This window comes from Panthera pardus, unplaced genomic scaffold (assembly GCF_024362965.1).
Source record: "Panthera pardus isolate Hobbes unplaced genomic scaffold, ASM2436296v1 HiC_scaffold_25, whole genome shotgun sequence".
Taxonomy (NCBI): domain Eukaryota; kingdom Metazoa; phylum Chordata; class Mammalia; order Carnivora; family Felidae; genus Panthera; species Panthera pardus.
The window spans coordinates 8608825-8621732 of NW_026526821.1; the positions used below are offsets into that span (position 1 = coordinate 8608825).

Genomic DNA, 12908 nt, shown 5'->3' on the forward strand with positions numbered 1-12908 from the left:
TGGAGGGAAAGAGTTGGTTCTGAAGGGTTTCCCAAGAGTTGATTCTAAAAGGAAGGCATGAAATGGGTCAACGCAGGTTCTCCGGTGGAACGGAAAACTAGAGGCGCCTGGGTGGCTCAGCAGGTTGAGCGTCTGACTCTTGATTTCAGCTCAGGTCATGATCTCACAGTTTGGAGGCTCGGACCCTGACAGCACTGACAGCGCGGAGCCTGCCTGGGATTCTCTGTCTCGCTCTCTCTCTGCCCCTCCCCCCCCCAAAATAAATAAATAAACATCAAGAAAAAAATACGAACCTAGCAGCCCCTCAATGTCAACGTCAATGGTGATAGGAGTACTTGTTTATAGCCTGCCTGCCATGTGCCGGGCACTGGTTCACCTGAACCATTATTCCACTGGTCTCGTTTGCAAGTGGATAGTGTCTAAGGGTTCTTTTCTCTTTTTTTAGAGTCAGTTAATGTACACGAAATACATAATAGTACAGGTGGCAACAGATATGGCAAAAATCCAAAGTAATACAATCGAGAGACGGTGCACCAGACAATGCCGTTTCTCAAAATAAAATAAACCCCAAAACAAAACAAACAAAAACACCACCGCAACAAAGTGAAAAAGCAAAAAAAATTACCGTGTGTTAAACAGTAATTAGGTGCCAGGCACCGTACTAAGTTTCTTAAAAACATTAACTCGGGCCGCCTGGGTGGCTCAGTCGGTGAAGCGGCCGTCTTCGGCTCAGGTCATGATCTCCCGGTCCGTGGGTTCGAGCCCCGCGTCGGGCTCTGGGCTGACGGCTCGGAGCCTGGAGCCTGCTTCGGATTCTGTGTCTCCCTCTCTCTCTGCCCCTCCCCCCTCGCACTCTGTCTCTGTCTCTCTCTCTCTCTCTCAAAAAAAAAAAAAAAATAGACGTTAAAAAAAAAAACATTAACTCAAATCCTCACAAAAGCCCTATGAGTTAGGAAATATTGTTATCCCCATTTTATGGATGAGGAAACCGAGGTTTAGTAATGCTAGGTAATTGGCTCAGGGTCACGTGGCTCGAGTGGCAGAGCTAGAATTTGACCCCACTCCCACCAGCTGCCAAACTCCCACTAGTTAATTGTGACATTAGAGCTACTGTGCCAAGCACCGTGTTGGGTCACCAGCACGACAGCACTCACTCCTCCGGGCAAAGGAAATGCCACAGGTCGCTGGGAGAGGAGCCGCTTCCTGCTCCTGCAGAACGAGAACATCACCATCAAGACCTCACCATCCCTGGGTCCAACTTCTAAGCTAAACAACGTATCCTTGGAGTGACAGACGGTGGCCTAGTCACCCTGGCTCGGCCCTTCTCCCTTTTTCTATAAGCCAGCTATGTCTCGTGGGTGGCTTGGAGCATGACCTCAGAACACACAGGCTGTTACGTAACCTGCCGTAACTGGGCCCTGCGTGCAAGGCCGTCAGTGTCCCTCCAGATCCCCGCCGGACGGGCAGAACACCTTCTCCGGCTGTTTTGGGTCTACGGCTGACAGCTCCCAGCCAAGTTCATGCTCAGAGTTGCCCTCGGCACAACAGGAGCCATGCGTCTCGGAGACAGCTCCTCGCCCTTGATGTGGTCAGCCCACGGCCAGTAACCGACTGTCCCAGGGTGAAAGGCCAGCCCCCTCTGCCTGCGGGTGAGGCCAACGCCGTGCGGTCAGGCTGAATCTGCACTTAGTTTCTTCCCTGCCCTGTTCTGCTTCCCTCCCTCCCCGTCTCCTGGCTGCTTTCCCCGGCTCACCCATGGGCACCCAGTCCTCATCCCTCCTCCCGCTCTTAGAGGCCCTGCCAGACAGGACAGTCACTACACGCCGAGGCATAGGCCCTGGGACGCGTATTAAATAGGACGAACTTCAGGAAATTGTGCTTTCGGAGGAAACATTTACACAAACCCAGATACCATGGGAGAAGAACCTCAGGAAAACCTGCCTTCTTTTCTCTCCCCCTGTTCTTACCGCTGCTATGTGCTCAGGCCTGTGCTAAACATGATACAGACATGGTTCTATTTGATTCTGAGAACAAATTCGTAAGGTAGACCCTCCAGTTACCCCCTTTTGGGAGTCGGTAAAAGTGATCTTCAAAAAGTCAATTTGCTTGCCTGGGGTTCCACTGCCCGGCGGGCATAGAAACGGCCTTTGAGCCCACATCTCCAGAACCTCCTCGTTTTGTTTTGTTTTGTTTTGTTTATACCGCCTCTTGCCCACTGCTCTAGATCAGGGGTCAGCAAACCAAGCTTCCTGAGCACTGTCTTTGTCAATAAAGTTTTATTGAAACACAGCCATGCATATTATTTACATATCATCTATGACTGCTTTCAGCCAACAAAGGCAGAGTAGACAGGTGACACAGAGCCCGGAGGGCCACACGGCAGAGAACATTTATGATCCATGCTTCTCACGGAAAAAGTTGGCCGACCCCCACTGTAAATGATGGGCTTTTTGGTGGTGCTGGTGTTTAGCCTCAGAGGAAATGTGCATTCTCTTCCCTTCAAATCACGGTCCTCCATTCAACTGTGATTTACCACAGACACTGTGTATACTCATTCACCTCCTGGGGAAGGGCCAATCTTACCCATTCTAGTAGGTTCTCATGCAACACCCTCTGGAGAAAAAAAAAAATCCCATTATCTAATTGACCTGCGCTCCCTTACTGGCTTACCCACTTACTCTTTTAAAGGAATTCTATCATTTCCTTGACAGATTATTCTTATAAAGAACCACGGGGAAGTTTCCTCTTGAGATTTCACTCTGGAATTCTCATTGTTCAAGTAGATCCCATTACCTTTTGAACTCCTGCCCCTCTCCCAGAAGTTCCTCTCCTCGTCTTTTATTTCCTGCATTTCCATGCTTGGAAATGGTGATCACCTCCTTCCAGGGGTTTCTGCAACATGGCTTTCGGACTTGGAGCTCTTTTCATCTTTTCCCATAAGTCAGTCACTTCTTAATTATGTTTTGCTGCCCAGTCTTTGAACTGTATCCAATCTGTTTGCATTCTGGGAGGATTAAAATGCAATGAGTACCATGGGACTGATTGAGAGGAAATACACCCCATCCATTCAGTTTCAAATGGTGAGTAGAATTTGAGCCCAACATATTGTATGCTCCTCTTTCTGAAGGCCTCTTCCAGTTAGAATTTTCTAGAAGTGTTATTGTGAGCTTAAACCAGCTCTGTTTGTTATTTAATACCATAAGACTCCCGATTTTTAAATGTAAACTCTTACACCAAGTAAAATGGGGACAACCTTTCTGCAAAGCAATTTCATCAGGTACATCGAGGATGATTTAAAAGCGTATACCCTTTGATTCAGTCTCCCCACCTCTAGAATGAACCTCAAGCCTTAGCATCTAATGGAATAATCAGAGACGCAGAGGTAAGGATATTCATCATGGTATTGTTTTAAATAACAGAAAAAAGACGGGAAGAATCCACTTTAATATAAAGGCATGGCTAAAAATTTTATGTCTTTCTGAAGGAATGTATTCTGGGCATAAAAATCATGTGTTTGAAGAATTTTTGATAATATTGTAAAATGTTTGTGAAGCAATGTTAAGTAACAAACTATACACTGAATAATACCACATTCTAAGAACACATATCTGTCTGTGTGTATATATATTACATATATTTTATAAATCCTTACTAAACAGATTAATTTTTTATTGTTTTGTTTATTGCTATATGCCCAGAACCCAGACCAAGGTTTCCCAGTCATGGCCCTACTGACATGGGGGCTGGATCATTCTCTGTTGTGGGGGTTGTCCTGTGAATTACAGAATGTTTTGCAGCATCCCTGACCTCTACTCACTAGGTGCTGGGGGTACCCCTCTCCCCACCCAGTTATGACAACCAAAATGTCTCCAGATATTGCCAAATGTCCCTTGGGTGACAAAATTGCCCCTGATCAAGAATCACTCGCCTGGAACATCTAATAGGTGTTTGAAAACATTGCTGAATAATTCAATGAATTAGGAGAGACACATGGAAATTTTAGCAGTTATCTCTTGTTAATATCATTATTTTCTTTTTGGTACCACACTGTGTTTTCCTAAGTTTTCTACTAAAACATGTGCAAAGTCCGGTTTATAATCCCTCAGCCACAACTGCAAAATCCACAGTTTATTTGATGGCAAATCTGGACTCCTCTGAATGTATATGAGGGCTTTTAACGATCTCAGGTGATGTAAATATTCATACATTTCTCAGAAGTATTAAACTGTTGATTTGATATTCAGCATAAATAAAACACTTCTAAACTATGAAAAAAAAAAAAAAAACCTGACGTGCAAAATGCCTCTGGCCCTTAGGTTCTAAGACAGGATTGTGGGCCTGTGTTACTTTTACAATCGGCAAACAAACAGAAACGTACGAAAATGGTCATGATACTCCTCTACTCAACAGAATAAGATGTGTTAAGACAGTTTTTGCTTTGGGTTTTGGTTTTTTTGAAAGAAAGAAAGGGTGCAAATGAGCCAGGGGCAGAGGGAGGGAGAGAGAATCGCAGGAGGGGCAGAAGGGGAGAGGGAGAGAGAGAGAGAGGAAGAAAGAAGCGGGGCTCGAGCTCACCTGATCCAGGGCTGGCACTCATGAACCGTGAGACCACGACCTGAGCCAAAGTCAGATGCTTGGCGATCGAGCCACCCAGGCGTCCAAGGAGGTATTATTAAGTAAACACTCACCCAAAAAGTTCTCTCTGAAAACTAAATTACAGGAAAAAAAAAAAAAAAGGTATGGGTAGTCGTCATAATCTTATTTTACAGATGAGGAAATAGATGCTCGGAAGGTTTTGAACCAGAAGTCCCACAGCTGGAGCATGCTGGTGCTGGACGTAGATCTCAGGTGTTTATGACCACAGCTCACCCATCTGAGCCCCACACATGACTGCCTTCTTGTTTCTGGACTCCAGGCACAGCGCCTGGCAGGGACAGGCATCTATGATGTCACAGGACTGAACGAATGAGCACTTTCTTGGCGTGAGGTTAATTTCATAGAAGGCCAAGGTCATCTGCATTCCATCTTAAACAGGAAAGAAAGCAAGGTGCAGCTTGGCAGGGGCCAAGATAAGAGCTGAGGCCACTGATGTATGTCCAGTTGCAGCCTGGAAACCATCACGGGGGATGACATAAACCACCGTCCGCGTACGATGCGTTATAGGTTGTGTGGACACGGGCTCCGGAGCCAGACCCCTTGGGTTCCGGTCCACGTTCACCATTCATTGGTTGCAAGGTAATTAAAGGCTCTGTGCCTCAACATTCTCATTTGAAAGATGGGAACCATAATAAGACCTCCATCCCAGGTCTGCTATGAGGACCAGGCGAGTTAATACAGAAAGAGTGTTTAGAAGGCTATCTGGCCCACGCTAAATGCCCATTAAATATCCTCCCCTCCTTTCCCCAGTACATCTTTTTTTTTTTTTTTTTAATGTTTATTTCTTTTTGAGAGAGAGTGAGCACAGGAGGGACAGAGGGAGAGAGAGACAGAGGATCCGAAGGGGCTCTGCCCTGACCAACAGAGAACCAGATTTGGGGCTGGAACCCACAAACCATGAGCTCATGACCTGAGTCGAAGTTGGAAGCTGAACCGACTGAGCCCCCCAGGCGCCCCTCGCCCTGTACATCCTAAGCATTTGCTACTTTGATCGCTCTCAGCCCCTGTGAAAGGAGGATAGCACAGAGGCGGTACTGAGCCCTGGTCAAGGGTTTGTATTCAGACGGGCTGAGGCTCACATTCCCGCCCTTCCGGGCATGAGCCTTGTGACTGGGCAAAGTCCCTTCCCCTCTCTGTGCCTCGATTTCCCCATAGATACAACTTAAGTAGCAATACATCGGAATTTTGTGGGAACAGGGGGATCTGCAGGGTGCACGCTGCTCGGCTCGGTCATTACTCAACAATGGTGACTATTTGTGTTAACCTCCCATCTCAACGATGAGAAACCAAGAAGCAGAGAGGTTAGGCATCAGGCATCTAAAGGTGCAGAAGCCTCAGCTGTTTCCATAGCAACGTGTCAACCACACGTGGGGTACAGAATAACATTAAGAGCTGTACGGACAAATTATGTCATACTTTTAATAGCCACGTATTTATCGTGTTTCTTTCCACCTGTGGCAAGCAAGTCCACCCCCCCATTAATAGAGTGATAATGAAGCTTCCTTTTTATATAAATGGAGTTAAGCATAAGTAGTGGATTAATGTAAAGAAAAATATAAAGTGAATACTAAACAAGCTGGGGTCAGATATGGTGCAATCGCACAGGTCATATGTGGACAGCTGTGTGGAAGAAGTGTTGGGCTAGACCACATCTGGTGACTAAAATAGCCCAGCAGAACGGTCAAGGGGATCTTCAAGGGCAGCAGGCACTGATGGTCTGCGTGATTCACCCTACGTTCTTTATTAGTGAGCTCTTCCTCTCTGAGTACACACTGACCTCGTCCTTTATGGATTTCCTAACCACGAATTGGAACCATGTTTCCACTGTCTCAGCATTCAATTTACAGCCCTCCCTAATTTCCCATTTTATGTCATTAATGTGTGTGTGTGTGTGTGTGTGTGTGTGTGTGTGTGCGTTAGAGATCCTTGTGAACATAAGTCACAATTCCTTCACTCACACTACCTGCTTCAGTAATGGACACACAGGCGTGGCTCAGTCATGGTAGTTGACCATGCGTTGTGTGCATCCATGATTGTTCTGATGCTCCCAACAGCTTGATAAGGTAGATATAATTGCGTGCCAATTTTTACAAATGGGAAAGAATCTGAGGCTTACAGAGGTGATGTGAGCCCAATAGAAGCAACTAAAACTACCAGTTGAACCCAGGTAGCTGAATGTCATGCCTAACTGTTATACCACATTGTATCTACTTTAAAGCAAGCCTTAGATGGATGGATGGATGGATGGATGGATGGATGGATGGATGTTTGGATGGATGGAAGGATCAGGAGAAAGCATAGAGAGACAACAAGACTATCTTTGAGCTACCTATAAAAGTTCCATGTTTGGAGTTCTCTTACGGACTAAGCATTAGACAGACATTATCTTCAATCCTCATCTACAATCTCTGCTCAGAGAAAAGATGACTTGGAGATGTAGCAGAGGTTTGTTATTAAGACATTTGCTATTCAGAGCAGGGACTCTAAAAGTCAGACAAACTAGGGTCCCAATCTTAGATCTGCCGTTAAAAGCTGAGCAATCTTGTGCTGGTTATTTATAGTGCCTAGGCCTCAGTTTCCCCATCGATAATGGGGGTAATGATATCTCCTTCCCTAGGGGTCCTGGAAGGATCAAATGAGACCAGGTGACCCCCATGCCTGCTTTATATCATATTCCCAATGTGTAGTCTGCGTCATCGCTGTTGCTGTTGTGGCTATCATTATCCTTACCACTTACAAATCTCAGAGCCAGACTATCACTCCAGGTCCATTTTAAGCGATTGAGAAGGTTGTGAGTTAACATTGGGCTAGAACATCACAGAGAGTAATTGGCTGAATAATGGCTCCCGGAGGAGGCCTGTCTCCAAACCCTAGAGCCTGTGAATCTGTCACTTTGAATGGCAAGGGGAATTGAGGTCGCCGATAGAACTAAGCTTGCTCGGCAGCTGATTTTAATGTTTATTTATTTTTGAGAGCGAGACAGAAACAGAGTGTGAGCAGGAGAGGGGCAGAGAGAGAGGGAGACACAGATCCCGAAGCAGGCTCTAGGCTCCGAGCCATCAGCACAGAGCCCCACGCAGGGCTCGAACTCATGGACCTCGAGATCATGATCTGAGCCGAAGTCGGATGCTCAAGCGACTGAGCCACCCAGGCGCCCCGCTCGTCAGCTGAGTTTAAAGTAGAGAGATTATCCTGGATCACCCAGGTGGACCCAAGGTCATCGCAAGGGTCCTTGGAAGTGGGAGAGGGAGACAGGCGGGGGGACTGTGACTGGAAGAAAATAGGTTGAAGACGGGGAAGGGGCCATGAGCCAAAGAACGTAGGCAGCTTCCAGCACTGGAAACGTCCAGGTGAGGGACTGTCCCCTGGAACCTCCGGGAGGAACGCGGCCCTACCGACAGCTCGGTCTTAGCCGACGTGGTCTGTGTGGGACACCTGACCTCCGGACCTGTACGGTAATAAATGTGTATTAATTAAGGCGCTCATTGTGAGGGAATTTGTTAGCAGCCCTAGGAAACTCACGCGACAAGGAAAGATTCAGACTCTGACCGCGGATGGAAGGAACCCAAGGGTCTTAACAACTTGCCTCACGGAGGAACTCTGTTTCACTTGCCCCCTTGAGAAGAAAACTAGAGGCGGCCTCGTCCTCTGCTTCTCCACCTCTCCTTCGGGTGGGAACCCGTGTGCTCACTCAGGCGGGTCTATGCAGCCTGCTGGGGGGAGCGGGCTTCTGGCCAAATGGGCTAGTGCTGGGCCCCAGCCCCCAGCGGCTTCCATGAGGAGCAGGTGGAAGCCGTTCCCAGCTGACGGGAGGGTGCAGCCAGGAAACAGCTTTCCAGACTCCCAAGTTTCAGGGCTCTGAGGAGGAGTGATGGCTGTTATTTCCTTCATGGGACAGCTCCAGTTAAAACAGGAAATGAGTTGTTGGGTCATTTGCAGCCCACAGACTTCGGGGCACCACGGTGTCTCCTTTTCCTTTGCAAAGCCGCCGGGCTCGTCAAGGGCAGGAGAGCCTGACACCCAGAACTGATCCATCTATGAAGGGACCTTTTCCCACCTTTCAAAGCCAGGCAACGTAATCTACATCCAATACAAGGCCAAGATCTTAAGGGTTTAGTTCCGGGTTTTGGCAACTGTATTGTAATTGACATCCACCCCAGAGAAATTATGGAATGTTTTCATTATCCCAGAAAGTTCCCCCTGCCCTGTTCTAGGCAATAGGAAGCACCATCACCTTTCCACCGGCTCCCAAGGCAACTACTGATCTACTTCCTGTCCTTATAGATTCCTTTTTTTCTAGAACCTCATCCAAAGGGCACCACACAGCATGTGTTCCTTTGCATCTGCTTTCTTCCACGTTGTACAGTTGTGAGATTTTTAAAAATCTGGATTTTTTTATAGTTCTTTTTTTTTCTTTCTTTGTTTTTAACTTGTTTTCTTTTTTCTTTTTTTAAATTTACATCAAAATTAGTTAGCATCTAGTGCAACAATGGTTTCAGGAGTAGATTCCTCAGTGCCCCTGACCCATTGAGCCCATCCCCCCTCCCACAATCCCTCCAGTAACCCTCAGTCTGTTCTCCATATTTATGAGTCTCTTCTGTTTTGTCCCCCTCCCTGTTTTTATATTATTTTTGTTTCCCTTCCCTTATGTTGATCTGTTTTGTCTCTTAGAGTCCTCATATGAGTGAAGTCATATGATTTTTGTCATTCTCTGACTGACTAATTTCACTTAGCCTAATACCCTTCAGTTCCATCCACGTAGTTGCCAATGGCAAGATTTCCTTCTTTTTGATTGCCGAGTAATACTCCATTGTATATACACACCACATCTTCTTTACCCATTCATCTGTCGATGGACATTTGAGCTCTTTCCACGCTTTGGCTATTGTTGATCGTGCTGCTATAAACATGGGGGTGTCCCTTCGAAACAGCACCCCTGTATCCCGTGGATAAATGCCTAGTAGGGCAATTGCTGGGTCATAGGGAAGTTCTATTTTTAGTTTTTTGAGGAATCGCTATACTGTTCTCCAGAGTGGCTGCACCAGCTTGCATTCCCATTAAAAATCTGTTTTGGGCTGCCTGGGTGGCTCAGTTAGTTGAGTGCCCAAGTCTTCATTTTGGCTCAGGTCACGATCTCACGGTTCATGGGTTCAAGCCAAGCATCGGGCTCTATACTGACAGCATGCAGCCTGCTTGGGATTCTCTCTCTCCCTCTCCTCTCTGCCTCTCCTCCTACCCTCTCTCAAAATAAATAAATGAACTTTAAAAAAAAAAGTTTTGGAGATGCCTGGGTGGCTCAGTCAGTTAAGCTGACTGAAATCTGACTCTTGTTCTTGACTTAGGTCATGATCTCACAGTTCATGAGTTCAAGCCCCATGCCAGGCTCCACTCCTGCTTGGAATCTTCTCTCTCTGCCTCTCCCTTGCTCTTACTCTGTCTCTCCCTCTCTCTTTTCTCAAAATAAATAAAACTTTTTGAAAAATCTGTTTTGGGGGCACCTACGTGGCTCAGTTGGTTAAGCATCCAATTTCGGCTCAGATCATGATCTCACAGCTCGTGAGTTCGAGCCCTGAGTCAGGCTCTGTGCTGACAGCTCAGAGCCTGGAGCCTGCTTCAGATTCTGTGTCTCCCTCTCCCTCTGCCCCTCCCCCACTTGTGCTCTGTCTCTCTCTCTCTCTCTCTCAAAAATTAAAAAAAAAATTTTTTTTAATCTGTTTTGTTGATGCCATTTGGGTTGTTTCTATGATGTCAAGCACCTTTTCACGTACTCATTAGCCATTTCTACATCTTCGGTGAACCGAGTCTTTGGCCCGTTTTAAAAATGCGTGTGTTTGTGTTTCCATTACTATCTGTGGAAGTTCTCTGTATATTCTTTATACGACTTCTTTATCACATATATGGAGAGCAACATTTTTCTCCCAATCATCTGTGACTTGTCCATTTTCTCAATAGTATCTTAGGATGTGCAGAAATTTTAAAGGGTAATGTTGTCCAATTGACTTATTTTACATTTAGTGCTTTGTGTGTCCTAAGAAATCTTTGTGTAACCTAAGTTTACCAGGATCTTCTTCTCGGTTTTCTAGAAGATTTCTCGTTCCAGCTTTTATCTGCAGTTCTGTGATCCATCCCAAATTTATTTTTGTGTCTGGAGTTAGTGTGGGAGAACAGGCAAACAAATTCCACGGCCGGTATTGTAAAGACAACAGGATGATTGTTCCTAAACTCAGGGTCTAGTGCAGGATTTGGCAAACCTTTCCTTTACGTAGAAACAGGCCAGACGGTGAATATTTTCGGCTTTCCCAGGCTATGCAGTCCTTGATGCAACTTCTCAACTTCGCCTTTATCGTGCAAATACAACCATAGACAACGTGTAAAAGTCAAGAGCTCGGCTGTGTGCCGACAGAAGTAGTCGCACACAATGCGATTTGAATTTCATGTCATTTTTACATTTCATGAACTATTATTCTTCTTTTGATTTTTCTTAAACCAGTTAAAAACTTGAAAACATTATGGTAAGTGAGTAAGGGGTCACAGAAAAAAAAAATACGGTATGACTCCACTTTATATCAAGTACCTAGACTGGGACAATCCATAGAGACAGTACCACAGAGGTTACCAGAGGCTGGGAGGAGGAATGAATGGGCAATGATTTAATGGGTCTATGTGTTTGGAATGATCAAGTTTTGGAAGCTGACGGTGGAAACTGATATTTCCCATGCACAACATTGGAAATATACCGAATGCCACTGAATGGTACACTTAATCGCTCAAATGGTCAATTTTATGTGATATATATTTTACCAAAATATATTGTTTCTAACTTAAAAAGGAATTATAACTAAAGGTCTTATTATGAGTCAGGCACTGTACTAAGGATATCACATGCTAATTCAATTTTTTAAATGTTTACTTATTTTTGAGAAAAGCAGAGCACACGTGGGGGAGGGACAGAGACAGAGAGGGGGGGGGAAGGGAGAGAGAGAATCCCAAGCAGGCTCCGTGCTGACAGCAGAGAGCCCGATGCAGGGCTGAAATGTGAGATCACAACCTGAGCCGAAGTTGGACTCTCAACCAACTGAGTCACCCGGGTGCCCCGCATACGAATTCACATGATCTTTGTAACACTATGAGGTAGGGGTCTCTTATTATCATTACACCCATTTTATAGATGAGGAAACTGAGGCGCTGAGTTTTGACGACTTGCCCAAAGTCACCTTGCTAACGAGTTGCCGAACCAGCGGTCTGGCTGTGGGTCCGCATTTTGAGTCACCCTGCTTCGTCACCTCAAAAACCAGTGATTCTCAACCTTGGCTGAACGCTAGAGTTTCCTGGGGAGCACTTTTAAATCCCTGTGTCCTGGAAGGATCTAGTTAAATCACAGCCTCTGAGGGTGGAACCTCAGAGGTAGCTGTTGAAGTCCCCCAGCTGCTTCCAGTGTGCGGTCAGGGTAGAGAATCACTGCTTCAAAGGGCAGGCTTCTCTCAGAAGATGACATTTCAGCCAGAATGAACGGGAGTCAGCCGCGGTGGGGAGGGGCAGAGCAACAGTTCAGGCCATATATGCTATCAGTCGTGTATTCTTTTTTTAAATTTAAATTTTTTTTTTTTCAACGTTTATTTATTTTTTTTTTGGGACAGAGAGAGACAGAGCATGAAGGGGGGAGGGACAGAGAGAGAGGGAGACACAGAATCGGAAACAGGCTCCAGGCTCCGAGCCATCAGCCCAGAGCCCGACGCGGGGCTCGAACTCACGGACCGTGAGATCGTGACCTGGCTGAAGTCGGACGCTTAACCGACTGCGCCACCCAGGCGCCCCTCAGTCGTGTATTCTTATCGAAAGGTGTTGGTCCTTTTCCCCTGTGACCATAATGACAAACATCCTCAAAGCAATAGCAGCTCATGTTTATTGAGCAATTATGCCCCAAGCATGACCCTAAATGTTTCCCATACACCATCTCCGTTCACGTTCACGATCATCTTAGGGAGTCAACCGCATCATCCCCGTTTCGCAGACGAGGCAGCTGAGGGCCTGAGGCCTAAAGAGAGTTGCTTGCCCAAGGCCACACTAAGCGGCAGTGAGGGGGCGTCCAGCCACATACTGTCCGAGTTTTGTGCTCCAGACGCCTTCACAGTGAAGCTTTCCGAGGGTGCCCCAGGCAGGAGCAGTGAGAAAGGACGTCCCTTGGTAAATTGAGTCAGAACCTTGGTGCTCCTCTAACATCGCCATAGCCCAGAGACAGCTCCAAGAAAGAG

General features: G+C 46.3%; 1 long non-coding RNA gene across 1 annotated transcript; it reads right to left on the reverse strand.

Moving 5' to 3' along the window:
- Positions 1 to 2284: 2284 nt before the first annotated feature.
- LOC109272646 (uncharacterized) lies at positions 2285 to 4892 on the reverse strand. Its single transcript, XR_002082544.2, has 3 exons — positions 4576 to 4892; positions 2794 to 3004; positions 2285 to 2613 (listed from the first exon to the last, which is right to left on the reverse strand). It is a non-coding gene; the product is annotated as an uncharacterized LOC109272646 (long non-coding RNA).
- Positions 4893 to 12908: the final 8016 nt, after the last annotated feature.